Below are 16,160 nucleotides of genomic sequence, written 5' to 3'. Positions count from 1 at the left end.
GCCGAATGATGTGGGTTAGGGGGGGAGGATACACTCACTGTTTCACTTCATTCGTAACAGCACCCTTGACAGGTATCTTTTCCCCCGAACGCTATGTTAATGGTGGCTCACCGACATTAATAGGAGTAATCTGCACAGCCCATCTTCACTCATCTCCAAGACACAGACGAGTTTGACTTCAACGGGCGCTCGACTGACAACAGCATCACTCAACAGCAAACATGCCAGGGCAGCAGAAACTGTAGAAATCAATGCATAGGTACAGCCCAGAGAGCTTTGAGCATGCTAACTACCATCTATGATCATCCATCTTCACATGGATCATATATCTTGTCATTCCTCCCTGCACGTAGCCTTGGCTTTAACAAACGTCAACTTGCCAAGCCATTGGCCACAGGGCCTGCATCTTCCAAACGCTTGCATATTTGTGCACCTCACATCTTTAGAGCAGAACATGAGAAATATGACTTGTGTTGTGAGAGGCTATGATGAGTTTCTAAAATATCTTTGTGTGTGTGTGTGTGTGTCTGTGCTTGTGTGTGTGCGTGTGCGTGTGTGTGTGCGTGTGCGTGTGCGTGTGCGTGTGCGTGTGCGTGTGCGTGTGCGTGTGCATGTGCGTGTGCCTGTGCCTGTGCCTGTGCGTGTGCGTGCAACAAACAACAAGGGGGGAATCAAGACACAATTCTTATCAGAGTCTCTCTAGAGGACACATGCAGCTGAAACCCCGTTCAGAAACAACATGAAGCATTGCAAGGAGAAAAAAAGATAAGACTTGTCCTGCCTTGTTGAGAGCAGCATTCTGGTCCTGATGCATTTAGGGGTCATATTTCTAAACACGCCGCTGGATTTTGCATCGGCTTTGGGCTTCTCTCTGTGGCACCGTGGCTTTCTTACGGGCTAATGTGTGGCACTAGTACCAGAGGCTCGACCAGAGTTATTTTTAATACGGATTCCACTGCTCGTGTTCCGTTCACCCTTGAGCAAAAGCTGCCAATGTGGCAAAACCAGTTGCGATGACAAAGGACAAAAGCCCCCTTGAGATTTACCTCTGAGGTGCATGAGACCCCGGCCTATGAGGGCAAAATAATGCGACGCAAAAGCCCCCTTGGTGGGGAGGGGAAGGAAGAATCAGCGAGGAAAGCAATGGAACAACCCAAGGCGATGAAATACAAGAAAATATCAACATCATTAATATGCAGTGCTGTAGCCATGATTCTGCCTGAGGTTTGAAATTATACCTGCTGTGTCCTCCTCCAACACAGAACCATATCAAACATGGAGGCGCAGTCAGCGATGTCCTAAATACCAAAGAAATAAAACTCCCCAGCAAATATGGCACTTAAAAGAGCATGAAAATCGAAAATGATCTTCAATCATTTCTTTCATTTTTTTGGTGTGACAAGAAAACAACAGAGATGGGAGAGTGAGGGTTTCTCAAAGAGATCTGGAACTGGCCCCGCTCCTCTTAAGTAGTAGGACGACCAATGCCAGGGTCTAACTCAGCACTCAGGAATCACAACCTCTTTTAAGAGCGAATATCCGTTCATTGGGATGGGAATGTCAGTTGTAAGCAATGTGAAAGCCTGAGTCAGAGTACTCACCTGAGTGAAACAGGGTTGCGGATCTCAGGGCATAAATGAAGAGACTGGCTGGCTGGACAGAGTGAGAGGGCAGAGGAGGAGAGCGGAGGAGAGCAGCTGTCTGCCTCGGTTGATCAGTTCATCAGCCTTTACACGCGTTTCCAGGTTGATAACCGGCCCATTCTGGGGTGAAATGCAGTGCATGAAAAAAAACAAAAAAAACATCAGAAAATAATAAAATCAGATTAGCCCACTGTGATCATCAAAGTGTTAATTAACCCCTGCCGTCAGTCTTGCGTGTCTGCCATACGTTGCACCTTGTCCGCGTCAGGGCTTCCGCAGGCCCAGGGGGAGGGGGAGGGGTTTGCCCCCAGAGCGTACACGTGGTGGAGCACAGGCACCATATGCCGCCTGATTCCTCCACCACACGCTTTGCTGACTTCCCTCATGAAGGGGAAGCCCAAACGTAATTAGGGACTGTGTCTCTAATGCGGTCTGCACTGAATAGAAAGGTAGGATTGCACTGGAGACAGCTTGCTACATCATTTCATAGCTAATCTACTATTTTTGGTCTCTTGTTACTGTGAAGTATATGAAGGTAAATCATAAAAAAAAATCAAAAAACTACATATAATAGAAATGACAAAGGGAGAGTTTTACAGGGACACATCAGCAGGGCCACTTTATCCCTAACCAGAGACATAATATAGTAGTGTACAGGTGTGTTATGTCCCTAACCAAAGACATAATATAGTAGTGTATAGGTGTGTTATGTCCCTAACCAAAGACATAATATAGTGGTGTGCAGGTGTGTTAAGTCTCTAACCAAATAGGGATCCCAAAAAACTCTCGGGTTTACTCTTCCAGGTCATGTGACCAAATGCTGTCACACTTCCAGAATACTGGGAGGATTCCGTCTGTCCAAAGCAGCTCCACCTTGAAGAGAGGAAGAGCAATATACAGTAAGCTAGTGATTCATTTTGACTCTGTAATCCATAGAATATTATAATTATGTTTCAGGCAAATGGAGAAAAGGAATTTACCAGATGCGATCACACTGCTTCCTTAGTGAAATGTGTGCATTAGAGTTCCACTTTAGTCAGGTGTGTATTGTGAAGAATCTCTGAATAAGCACATACACAGAACAAGAAAACACTGAAAACCCATAAGAAGTCAATCATGTCATATTTGTGAAGCTTTACATACATTACACTACAGTGTAGTGACATTATCAGTCAGGTTACAAATGAAATGGTTCTGTTCACTTTAACTTATACATGACAGGCAAAAAAAACACTCCGTAACATACATACTCCATAACATAATATAGACCATAACCAGGCATTTTCCTTACGTTGAATTCTGCTGGATTAGTGAGAGGAATCCAACTTCAACTTCATCCAGGAATAAATTCTTCAAGTAGTCAAAGACATGGAACAGAAAAAGAGGAATAAATGATCTTAGTGTTTGTCTTCATGTTCACAGCACCATCTAATGGCAATTTCTGAGCTGCATTGTCCCAGTGGAAGCTTTGTGAGAATATATCAGATGCCTGTCAGAGGCCTACATAAGAACATTACTTTCACAGAAACAATGGATTTCTCAAACAGAAGCAGACTAAGAATTCTCCCACATATAAATTACTTGTGTGTGTTTGGTCATTATAACAACACAGGAACATAAAATCACCTGTTCCTGACCTCAAGGAATGAATGGATAGGCTATGGTGGTAAGACTGTAACATTGTAAGACTGTTTTGGCAGGGTAGATAGGCTATCACCATTGTACAACCTATTCCCATTCCTCTCTATTAAGGAACTATTTAAAGGTATAAATATCAATCACTCACGGCTACTTTTGCGGTTGCAGAGGCAATGCATCAGGGTAGTAGTGCCCTCTACTGGTATTTTACTGTCAGTGTCATTCAAAGATGTTTCATGTTTATGACATTTGGACAGCAGTAAATTGACGTCAAAAAGACACAGATGTCTTGTTTAAGTTCACTTACAGTATCTTTATAGCGTGAGTTTACATCTTTTACAGTAAACCCTTGCAGACTTATAACTATGAGTTTATGAGTTCTCATAAAGTGGATTCGGCACGGGTAGTCAGCAGAAATATTTGGTCTGACAAATCCACCCCAAGCGGTCTGCCTGGAGAAAGATGAAAGACAAGCATTTCTAGTGTTTTCCATCCCCAGTCTGTGGACACAGTGCACGCATAGCACCGGAGTTAATCGCTTCCTCTGTGGTGGATGGCGATCTGATCTCTCATCTGACACGGGCCCTCTCGCTAAGCATCCCAGAGGTGGAATTCTATTACAACACAGCATGAAATTCCGCAAAGGCTCAACACATAAATCAGACCGTATTAATGTTTAATGATTTCTAAAAGCTAATACTCTTGCCTCGCTTTCTCCGTCATCCCCTTCCTTTCATATCGTCACCTTCGCGGATTATCACTTGACCCCCGCTCAAGGACTCAACTGCGCTGATAGAAGGCGCACATCCGTCAGATTAAGGCCAAGTGTTGGGATGGGGGGGGGTGACGTAGCCATGAAATGGAACAGATTTCACAGAGTGCCACCCCCCTTGATGGTAGGAGCAATAAGTGCCCCTTGCTTTGACACTCACAACCCCAACTAAAACACACACACACACACTTCCTGAGAGACAAGGCCAGCTATGCACAATATGTCAGCTCTCTCTGCAGGCATGGATTTAACCCACATAATATTGCACTAAGGCCAGGAAAGTGTGACGATTGAACGCCATACTTCATTGTACCTTAAGACTTCATTGTACCTTAAGACTCACTTCTTAATAAAACAAAGACAAGCCTTTACTTTAGCTGAGATAAATGCAGCCATGTATAGGGCACATAACCAAACAGACATCCTTATATGATGCTTCAAACATTAAAGCAATAAAGTATATCATATTTACCAAGAGCAAATGCCAATCTCGGAAATCTTTTTTTCCTTACACTAAATTATTAATAAGACCTAAACTATTTATATTGTTAGTATTAATAATGAATTACAGGCCTTTTAACTCTGTGCTTCTGAAGCCAGAAGCTATGGGAGAGAGGCGGCCATTTTTCACTTCTTTTGCTGAAGGGATACAAATGAAGAGGTTCCAATGCTGTACTATACATTGACAAAAACATTCCATGTTATAATTACACAAGCAGACGAGGTTGGTAGCAATGGAAAGAACTAAGGTCATTTAATGACACTGATTTTTTTGAGTTGAGAAACATTGAGTTAAGAAGTGCTTTAGTGTAGAGTTGAGAAGACAACATTATGAAAAAGGTTACACTTCAGCTGTAGGGTCAAATTTACTTTCATTTCCCCCCCTGTTCCTTCCTATTCTTAATCCTGCTGGGGAGTAGCCTACTTGTGGAAGGAAGTGAAGTGTTTGCGCAGAGTGCATTTCTCATCGGGTATCTAGAGAAGGACATGATTGATGTGGGAACACATCTTCAGGAAATATAGCCCTGATCGACTGCATCTCCACACCAGTACTCCAATTAGAGAGATGCAATTCCTCTTACGTGAAAGGAAAGTAGAATGACCGTGAGCCAAGCTCCATCTGTGGCTAAAAGCTAGAATCCATTGAAAGGGCCAAGAAATGACATTGCCATGATACGGTTCACATTATAGTATGTTTCTGCACCAACATTACATTCCAGTCATTCCATGCTGTATTGAAAATATACAACAGTCTACAATAAGGACCTGAAAACTTTACGCATGCTTTACTCTCCCACCAAACACTGAATAATAGCACAGGTGAAGGTCCTTGCTTGGCTCTAATGACAAATTGCTTTCCAAATCCTGCTTGAAAAGTTGTGGACTTTTCAAAACGCAGCTGCAGTTTCAGCAAGCTAAGGCATCGCGCAAGAAAGCCAACTCAGAGCTAAGGGATCATGCACACAAAACAGAGCAGGAAATAGCACACAGACAAGTTATGCAGAACTGCTTAGGCGCCACAAATATCAGTCCATGGGCACCAAGGTTGTCACTCTCAAAGGCCAAGAGGGGCTTATGATGATAACCTTTCAAAAGCTTTAAAGCAAGATCTACACAACACAGTGCTATATTTTTTACATGATTTTGAACTTTTAAATCCCCTAAAAGAGTGCGAATGCAGGGCTTAGCATAGTATTGTACCACTTTGTGCGCTTAACAAAGTGTCTGCTGATATTACATCTCTTCTCTCCTCTACGTGGTTTGCATGTGGAAAAACACGGACTTGTCTAACAAAGACATCATTTCTTATTTACAACATTTCCCTTGACATCAAGAGACGCAAAATAGCATTCATACCACACACTGAAAAACACACAAAAGACCTTCTCCTGTACATGGTGTTTACTGTGGCTTTTGTGTAAATGCACATTAATGGGAGGTTTATCAAAGAAAGGATTTTTTATTTACAGTACAATATGTCTTGCTCACTGACCTGTCAATTGACTTAACAGCTTTTATTGTTAAAAAAAATCACTTGGCATACTCTGCCTTGAATTTAATGCAAGGCTGACACATACCATTAGCAAAACGTACAGATTAATCAATAGTCGGTTCATTTGGACCTGGCCCCAGTGTATTTTGCTCTGTTCTATCCGGTAAGCCGAAACTTAGCGTTAGCTTATCTGCTTCATCTGCCTTCCTGAATGTTTCTGAGGAAGATGGAAGGATCTAAATGAATGCCCATCACTATTATGGGCCATTTTGTTATTTATTGTTACTCCAGTTGAAATCATAAAATGGCAGGCCTCTCTATTTAAATGCGAAGAAGGGCAAGAGTTAAGTTAATAATCTGGTTAATTTAAGTGCCCTCTGATAGCACTCCTCATTATCAGCATCACATTCTAACCTTCAAGTATCCTTCAGGCTAGCTTACCCTCCCTCTAGCACTCCAGCACTTTTCTGTACATTGATAATACACTATGTCTTACATGCCCTTGGCTTTAATTGCGGGATAATACTATTTCATAGCCACCTATTCTATGACCCTGCCAGCCTAACGCTGCACTATGCCGCGGTCAGCTTCTCCGACCCACTCCGATGCTCTATTAAACCTGGACATATTTATGCTCCAGGAGTGAAGTCATTTTGCCAGGCCACTGCAGTCCCCTTCGGGCTGCATGGTTCTGCCCTGAATGGGCGGCACAAGTGGGGATTTCAGTTTGGCTGAAATTGTGAAAAACTGCATCTCTGGACCATAGTTTGTGCTTTACAGCAGACACTCAGTTTTGGAGATGTAAAATGACTAGACGTCAACAGCAGGATGTCACTATTAAGTGTTAATATTGAGGTGTCACTATGAATTGTTACTATTGAGGTGTCACTATTAAGTGTTGCTCTCACATTCACGTGTACTGCCTAAAGATCCAGATATGTTCTGGTTCTGCTCCCACCTACCTAAATGCTCTTGTAAGGGCAAATGTTACACCCAGGACGCTGCGCTCGTCTAGTGAGCGTCGTTTGGCACTGCCGTCCGTGCAAGCACGGCAATCCAGACTATTTTCATTTGTAGTTCCACGTTGGTGGAACGAACTGCCTAGTACTACCAGAGCAGGGGCGTCTCTCTCTACCTTCAAGAAGCTTTTGAAGACCCAACTCTTCAGAGAGCACCTCCCCTCCTAACTGGCACCTGACTAGCGCTTAACTTGCACTTCAGCAGTTACATTCCTGCACTTCTTTTTCCTCTTTTCTAGGTTGTTGTTTTTCTAATTCTCATGTAAAGTAGTATTTATTGTTACACCATGCTTTTTTATTGCTCTTAGCTTGACTGTTCTCTCCCTTGTACGTCGCTTTGGACAAAAGCGTCTGCTAAATGACTAAATGTAAATGTAAATGTAATATGTAGTGCAGCTTACAATTTATTTCGGAAGCCCTGGTATTGATGTGTTGTATAAAACACTGTGCTGCTTCTGTGCTGAACCTTACTCATTTCACAGAAAGATACTGAGTGCATACAACCTATTTCTATTTTATCTGGATTTTTATTACCCTGGTCAAAGTGTAAAAAAACTGAGGGTCCTTGTGTTAAGATATGTTTAAAGGCCTACCAAAGTATTCTCTGGCATTGACATCTCAATCAGCTTACACAGGCTTGAACACGTGTTGTGTAAGTGGCCCAATAAAACAGAAATGAGAGGAGACTTGAATAGTACTGTGTATATATATGAAATCACTTCAAGAATTCACCTTATAGGATAGCTGAGTATTGGAACTTAGTGCTATGGTGTATATAGACGTTTTATCTCAATATCCTAAATAGCTAGTCAAACTATGTAATCTGATCTTATAACGAGGGTAACTACATTGTCTTAAGTTTCTGCCCTTTCCTTTCATCAATTATTTGAGTTAAAAAGGCAGTAATTCTTCTTTTAAGTCTTATTCTAGAAAAGTTTCATCCGAGTGAACGAACAGAATAGAAAGGAACTGGAGGAAATTAACCATGCACAACTCAGCATCTTCTTCTTTCAATAAACTAAAATATTAAATGAATGCAGATACCCTAAGCCCCCTGATGTGAAATCTCTGATCACTTCCTTCTACCTATTACTTTTTGTATTTCTTTCCTTTCTATACTCTGTATATTCAATTCAATTTCAATTGTATTTATATACTGCCAAAACTATAAAATTGTCAAGGCGCCTTTTATAATTTATCCCATTTATCATTCCTGTGAACGATATAGGAAGAGGCTTTGGTGCATTTGTTACCACATTATACATGAAAAGAAAAGAAAAAGGGGAAAGGACTTACAAGTAGTTTGCCTCTAAGCTAATGAATATCTCTTCATGATTAATGACTCAGGGCAGGATGTGGCAAAGTTCATGACCTTCGGTTCATATTTATTTACAAAACTCAGGCACCATTCCGAAGGTTTCTGAATGGAATGGTAGAATCACATGGAAAGCCCTTTCAGTGATAATTAAACAAACAGATTGTTCTCACCTCTTAACTTACTTAGCCAAATGATGTAGCTTCAGAGCGTCTCAGAGACAACAAAGGTACGAGAATATTTCATCTCGCTCAAGTGTATAACACACACACACACACACACACACACACACACACACACACACACACACACACACACACACACACACACACACACACACACACACACACACACACAGCACTCTGGGAGGGGTGAAAGGAGCTTATAATTCTCATTTGAATGTGCAGGTTAATGCTACAGCCTGAAAAAAGCATGCAAATGAGCCTTTTAAATGGGTGTGGGAAATGAGATATATGGCAACATTTACCAAAAAACCGCTTGACACATCCACACCTAGGCAAATGGAAGCGGTTTCCTCCACAGAAAAGAAATGACATTAAAACACTTTGATGATTTTGAGTCTTCAAAGTCTTAATCCCACAAAAGGCTCTTCTGGAAAAAAATTCAAAGGCACGTCACCCATATACCCAACCCCCACACCTTTCTTCTTAATAGCCGAGGAAAGAATAGATAGTACTATCATGCTACTTTACCTACACTGCTGGGGGGGTTTAAAGGGAAAAAGTGAGGGATAGTGTCATGGTGTCAGAAGGCGCTGCCTTACTCAGAGTGGCGATAAAGAGGAATTAGCCCGCAGATCAAATTGGGAACCTCGTGGGAGAACTCACTCCATTCTAAGTAATCTGCTGCACAGATTTGCCTGCAGGAAGCAGATTGAGTCTCAACTTGTGATGTGTGCCATTGAAAAAGAAAAAGGGGGGGAAAAAAGCCTGAATCAAAGAGCTGATATTAATTACATACCACTTCTGGGATTGAGGAAGTTGACACTACCCACCAGTGGAGTTTGGCTGCCTCTGTCACCAAATCAAAAGAAGATTTCATCTGATATATTTATCGTAACTTGCATCGTGCCACGCGCAAACAAGATGAGCATTATGTTGTCCATCAATCACTTGGAAAATCTGCAAGTTTTGAGGAATGCAGGAGAAAAAATCCAGAACACTTGTTTCCATGAAAAGCCTTTCCAACCACCATCACCCCCCTCCCTACCCTCCCTAAACCCCCTTCCCCCCACCCCTCAAGTCCCACACTGGTTAATACTAATTAGATTTTTGACACTTCGTCAATATTATGGGGGGATCCGTGGCAGGCCTGTAGGATATGTGAATGAGTGATGCGCACATCCCCTCTCATGTTCGCCGGGGGGATCAAGAGGGTGTGAAAGCCGACTTGTCTGTTACAGTAAAGAGGATGGAAATTCCGGAATACAGTGTATAATGTGATTTTAAGCTCGGGTTTCTCTGGGCACGGGGCACCGCAGCACTTCAACTCTCTTAATATGACCGTCCGGAACAGAGGCGCGCGTACGTCTGAGGCAGAGCAGGGAGAGGAAGTGTTTTCGCTCGGCTAATGCCTTGCCTTCTTCTTCTTCTTGTTTCTTTCTCCATCTGCTTAAGCACACTGCACAGTTACTGCTGACTTAGCTACGCAGATGCTTTGGGAAGTGAACGCAACCAGCCCAGGAAAAAGTGTGTCAGCAGGCAAGCATATTTGTTACAGAGAGAGGGCATGTCGAAGATCCTCTTTTACAGCAAAGGCGTGCGGCAAGCTAAATCAAGTGTGTGGATGCCCTCCATGCTCATTCAATCCCAGAAACACACACACACACACACACGAATACTCTCACACACAGAGACATACAAACAGATGCATACAAAGAAATAATACAATACAGGACAAAGCGATCTGGATTGTGAGGTTCTTAAAGTTCTAAAAAAGGTATGATAATAGCCTTTCTCTACGTAGTATTTCCGGAGAGCTAACTAGGCCTTTTTCAGCAGAAGCTCACACCTTTCCCAGTGCAGCGTTCCCTGCTGGGGACAATCTGCCCATTGGTAGAGGCGCACCGCAGCAGCGTGTGAGGCTCTGCCAAAAGAGCCGGAGGGAATCTATGGACACGGACCAAACCACGAGCAAAACAGTCTGATACACAAAAAACCCGCTGACACCTCCACACACAGGGGACCCTCAGCATCAATGTGAGTACCCCACCTACTCCTCACCGGAGGTCTCACCTCATGCACAGGGGGGCGGCGAAAAGAGATGAGGTCACCGATAGGTGAGGGGTGTTTCCTTCCCGTGGCCTGATCATGTGACCCGGTGACACACTCCCCTCATGGTGGGAGGCAGAGAAAGGGTGCTAGTGTGTGTGTGTGTGTGTGTGTGTGTGTGTGTGTGTGGGGGGGGGTTGTTTAGGGGTGTGAGAGATGCGCGGCAATAGGGGGTGCCTGACCACAGCGCTCGCAGTTGTGACATTTTTGCGGATTATGTCTAAATAAAGCCCCGGCTCTGCACGAATCACACTGCCACTGATCCTACGGCTGAGAGACAGAGCTGCCGAGGCTGTTTCCTCTTCCTCAGTGGAAATGAAAGAGAAAAAGAGGGAGAGAGCAAGAAAGTGTGCAAGAAAACGAAGGAAAAGAGAAAGGGGAGAGAGAGAGGAAGAGAAGGCGTTCTTCACTCGAGTGCCTCAGCTTAGCCTAAGAGGCTTGAATAATCAGTGGTTAAGCTGTCAGCCCTGCACTCGCACCTACCGCGCGCAACAAACTCCCGTGCAGTTTTAATCAAGCAAAAACGCTGAGACCCAGAAAGTATGCCAAGCCAGAGCGCGAGGGCTACCACATAAGATAAGCTTTTAGAGTCTCCATCACTTCCACCGCCCCGACCACCACTTCCAGGCACCCCACCTCAAGCGCTTCCCGTATATGCACACGCAGAGCACATGAAATATGTATAACACGACCTTAATGGACCGCTCTCTCTCTCTCTATATGCGAGGACAGGAGGATCTCTAAGAGCTCAGAGGAGCAGCGAAATCAGATCATCAGAAGATCAGCCCCGTCCTGCCCCCTCCCATTAACACCCCATTAGCTCAGCCGGCCTTTTGTTGACCAGGAAAACAACAGTCAAGTCACAAGATCCGCCATTATTGTTGTGTGTGTTGGTGTGTGTGTGTGTGTGTGTTTGTGTGTGTGTGTGTGGGTGTACGTGTGTGTGTGTGTGTGTGTACACGCACACAACAACCCTCCAACCCTTCCAACCCCCAACCTGGGTGCAGTTTTCCGACATCATAAAAATAGCAGCACCACCCAGTGCAACACAGGCACACACGCACACAGGCAGGCAGGGGGAGTGGAGCAACACAGGCAGCGGGAGGTAGAGCAGAGCTCCGCCCGTCCCCTTGGCTTCTCAGGTCCTGATTGATCTCACGGCCCATCGGCGGGTTAAATTACACTGCAGAGTGGTCCCTGCTAGGAGAGAGGGAGAGAAAGGGAGAGAGAGAGAGAGAGAGAGAGAGAGGAGAGACAAAGGGCTTGGGATTTCGCAGGCCATAATTCTCTCTCTCCGGCCTCGACTTTCAAGAGGTGCAGCGTTCAATTTCAACCGCTGGCTAACGCTTTTGCATTCTACAAAAGAGTTATTACATGGACCAGGCACTTTTAACTTACATGGGAAAATGGAGGAGGAGACCAAGCAGACCTGTGAAGGAGGCGTGAAAAAAACACTAGTTTTTTCTGTCAACATGAGGCAGCACTGATTATGAAATGCGACATGGTGAAATCCCCCTATTGAAGTCGAGCGTTCTTCACTCTCGCAGTCCTGTAAGCCCCACATCATGTATGGACTCCATTGGGACTCGGTGGTCTCTCACAGAGTCTCTGTGGCTTCCTGGCAAACAGGCCTGAGGCCGTCGCCATGGGAATGTCATGGGTCTTTCACGTAGCAGCACAGCCGAAAAGGCAACTCGGAAGTCAGGACAGCATGAAATCCGGAGAGCGGGACAACAAGCCAAAACACAAATGAGGCCAGCTGCTCCAAGAGCATCAGCAGAGAAAGGCAAACAAACAAACAAACAAAGAACAACCCAAAATGCATAAATAAATGTCTGCTTAGAGAAAAAATGTAGATCATTGGCAAGTCCAAGTTTTCCCCAAACTTCTGGGTTTCTTTCAAAGCTGGCTATAGAAATTTGGGAGGGGGGGGAAAAGAACCCACTGAAATTAATCTGGCATGCTTTCACAGATTTACGTCATCTTTGTCAACATTTCCAATTTACTGCCACAAGATATTGCCCATATTTCTTTGGTAATCCAGAGTGATTAAAAAAATATCTAATCTTTTGGGGATATTAATAAAGCAAATTTGATGTTTAATATCAAGCAAAAGCTATTGCAAAGAACCTGTTCATAGCATTTCTATCAATCCAGAACACTCTACATGGGACTTCCACTGCATGGCCATTTTGATGGACACGTGAGTGAAAAAAAATAAAACAGAAAGGTTTTTGCAGGCCAAACCTGAAACTCTCTTAATGTGCAAACAAAATAACTGCTGAGCACATTGTAAACGAATCTAAAACAAAACACTGCCCTTTCTCACCTTGAAACTTCCCAACAAAACTTCCACCAGGTTTATAATAAGGCCAAGTAAGCAAGCCCAGCCATAACGTGGCACCACCACCTCCCAGCAGCACTTTAAAAAATCCATTTCCCACAGAGTTCCCACCATGAGGAAATGCTGACAGCCCCTGACAGTAGCCCTATATTACTGTTCTGTCACAGAGGTGAGAGCAAGGCTGGAAATGTGGCCGGAGTGGGAATTGGTTTGCAAATTATATCGAGATCACTTCCCATGATGTCCCCACCAACATCTTAGCTTCACTCAGGCTGAGAAACACGCTGAGGTGGAGAGAACAGCAGAGGGGTAGGGTGGGGTTGACAGTGAGTTCAGCCACTCTGCACTAAATGTACTTTTTTAATTCATTTTCCTTCATTAGAGGTTGTGTTGATCTTTCAGGCTTTCATGTAAAATATTGTCGTAGGGTCATGAGTTTTCCAATGCATCTGTTAGAAATGCATAATAATAATAATAATAACAATAACAATAATAATAATGTCAGATCCTAATGAAGCTTTACTGATGCTCACAAGATTACTCACTTCATTATGGCAAGACGTTCAGTGTGTGTTGAACACTTGACTGCCTGTTAAACAAGGATCTGCTCTTGTTAGAAAAGATGATAGTGCTCAGTAAGGCTCTTACATTTTTATTAGAGCTCATTTGCTCACAAACGTGGAAAAAAAAGGTTCTGGCTGTGTGGAAAGGAATCTAACGTGCCTATTAATTTCCTAAATTCACTGTCTTACCTACTGTGTATGTATTACTAACAGTAGAAAGAGCAGAAGCAGTACACAGTCAATCACATCTTCAGTTATATCACCCCTTGGCCATACCTATAACTACTTCAGTCAGTACATCCACTAAATCTCTCTCTCCTTCGTGACACTGAATCATTACTTATTACCGTCGCATGACAGCAAAGGTACACTCAAACTTTCCACCCCAGTCCTCTAAAAGCCTCTACACAGCAAGTCTGGCTGAGTGTATTAAAAATAGAGGGTCCCAAAAAAGGACAGGCCTACACCTGTGAACCTGACAGGGCACGGAGCGAAGCCCTCTGAAGAAGCATTAGTCTTAGGCTATCAGCTCACTTAGCCCTTCCGGCCAGTATTGATAGGTGTATCACTTCAATCTCTCCCAGTGCCCATCCCCAGTAAAGTGCAGCGTAGAACGAACAGACAAGCATTTTTTTCCCCCTTGCTGTTGCCAGTGATGCTTTATAGGCCACGTTAATGTCTGAGTTACGCCGTGAAAAGCTTGCTTGATTCAATCAGGCGAGCAGAGCAAGTCGGGTTATAAAGTACTGTAATTACCGTTTGTGCAATGTCATGACGTTTGTTTTCTGGTGCCCTTTGCAAACTCAACGTTCAGATGAAGAGCTGCTCTGTGCTGGTGCCCACATGACGTTTTAAAAATAGTTTCCTTTTTTTTTCTCCTTTGCAAGTAGTAGCAGCAGCAGCCAACATTATCAGTCAATTAGAAAACATCAACAACGGAACCAGACCAGAGAGTAGACGGTGTGCTTCCACAGACAGCATATCAGGAGGACAAATGGCAAAGTAACAGACTGTTTACTTGGTTGTGTATCACTTTAAGGTTCCTTGCCTAAAGGGATTAGACGGTAAAAATAAATAAATAAATAATAAAAAAAGATGGGATAGATGAAGGGGATAGATAGTGGCGAGGAAAGTAGTAAGCACTCCACATGAACTGAGTTTTCAGGGAGAAAACAGTGACCTCCCAGATTCTAATCCCCCCTCTCTCAACATGCCTCCCTCCGAGAGGAACTGCTAGAGGGAGAACTTGAAAGCCAGAGAGAAAGAGGGAGAGAGAGAAGGAGAGAGAGAGAAAGGGAGAGAGAGAGAGAGAGAGAGTGAGGGAGGGTGTGTGCCTCTGTGTGTGCATGTGTGAGTGTGTGTGTGTGTGTGTGTGTGTGTGTGTGTGTGTGTGTGTGTGTGTGTGTGTGTGCGTGCCAGAGAGAGAAACAGAAAGAGAGAGAAGAAGCAAATTAAATGCAGAAAAAACAAGGATAGAGAGCAAGATACAAGCACCCTGAGAAGCACTTTAAGAAGGCAAGGCAGGCAGTCACATTTACAGTGGTGCTGGGGTCTCCCTTACCTGCTCAGCTGATGAGGCGGGATGGTGAAGAGAGAGGAGAGTCAAAGGGTGGAGGTGGGTGGAGGGTCCGGGTCGAGATCCGAGTAGGAGACGGGTGGTCCGGGAGGGAGGAAGAGGAGGAGGAGGGACGGAGTGACAGGGAGCAGGGAGACGGGGAGGCCAGAGGGGGGAGATGAAACGCTGCTCCTCGCTTTTCTCTCTCTCTCTCTTTATCTCTCCGGTGCACTCCCCACACACACACGCAACATAGACACACACACACACTCGCCACGCGCGCTCAGAGCGAGGCTCAGAGACCAGTCACCAATACCTGCAGTCACTCAAATAATGAGAGAGAAAGAGAGCCCTTGCATCCACACGCGGTCCAGCACAGCACGGAAAGCCCCAGCACCCCGCCCACCTGCTCCCCTGAGCCAATCGCGCGCAGCTGAGCGGTATCACTGACAGCGAATCAGAGCCCTGTCAGCCGGTGCCATGCCCCAGCCAATAAGTGCAATTGCTCATATCCAATCGGAATAATTACTCAGGGAGCAGCGTGAAGCTTACCTCTGAAGGACAGACAAACTGGTGCACTTAGCCAATAAGTGTGATTTAAGACCGCAACAGACATTAGAGTAATTAGATTCAGAGGCACTTAACCCAGCACAATAACATTGCATGCTCCACTGCAGAACTGGCAGAAAGCAAGCTCCAGAAAGAGAGAGAGAGGGAGAGAAAGAGAAAAGTACAGTTGAGCAAGCATCTGTGCAAGAATGAAAATAGCAGCAAATGAGAATAAACATGTCTAGTCTTGAGAGTTAAGACGTTATAGTTACACCTGCATCTCTATGGACACCATAGGATGTCCACAACTGTGTCTGCAACTGAAGGATCGGGGTTGGAGACCAACACCGGAATGGAGTTGATTTCGTAAAGTCTTATTTCATTTCAGGATCAATAGCCCAGCATGGGAAAAATGATCAATGGCAAACTGTCAGGATGAAAAATGAATAGCACATCAGGCATCCCCTTTCTTTCCTGC

The 16,160-nt window shown here is 44.3% G+C and overlaps 1 long non-coding RNA gene across 1 annotated transcript in view; it reads right to left on the bottom strand.

Moving 5' to 3' along the window:
* The window catches only part of LOC122133654, a 45,396-nt gene extending 29,865 nt beyond the window's left edge, over window positions 1-15,531 (bottom strand). Inside the window, exons 1-5 of the long non-coding RNA XR_006152929.1 lie at window positions 15,140-15,531; window positions 2,935-2,993; window positions 2,624-2,703; window positions 2,407-2,516; window positions 1,602-1,763 (exon numbers count right to left, since the gene is read on the bottom strand). This is a non-coding gene — a long non-coding RNA (uncharacterized LOC122133654). The remainder of the gene's footprint in view (window positions 1-1,601; window positions 1,764-2,406; window positions 2,517-2,623; window positions 2,704-2,934; window positions 2,994-15,139) is intronic.
* Window positions 15,532-16,160: the final 629 nt, after the last annotated feature.

Source organism: Clupea harengus, chromosome 2 (genome assembly GCF_900700415.2).
Source record: "Clupea harengus chromosome 2, Ch_v2.0.2, whole genome shotgun sequence".
Taxonomy (NCBI): Eukaryota; Metazoa; Chordata; class Actinopteri; order Clupeiformes; family Clupeidae; genus Clupea; species Clupea harengus.
Note: the sequence above shows the minus strand (reverse complement) of the source record. Positions and strands in the feature narration are given on the sequence as shown.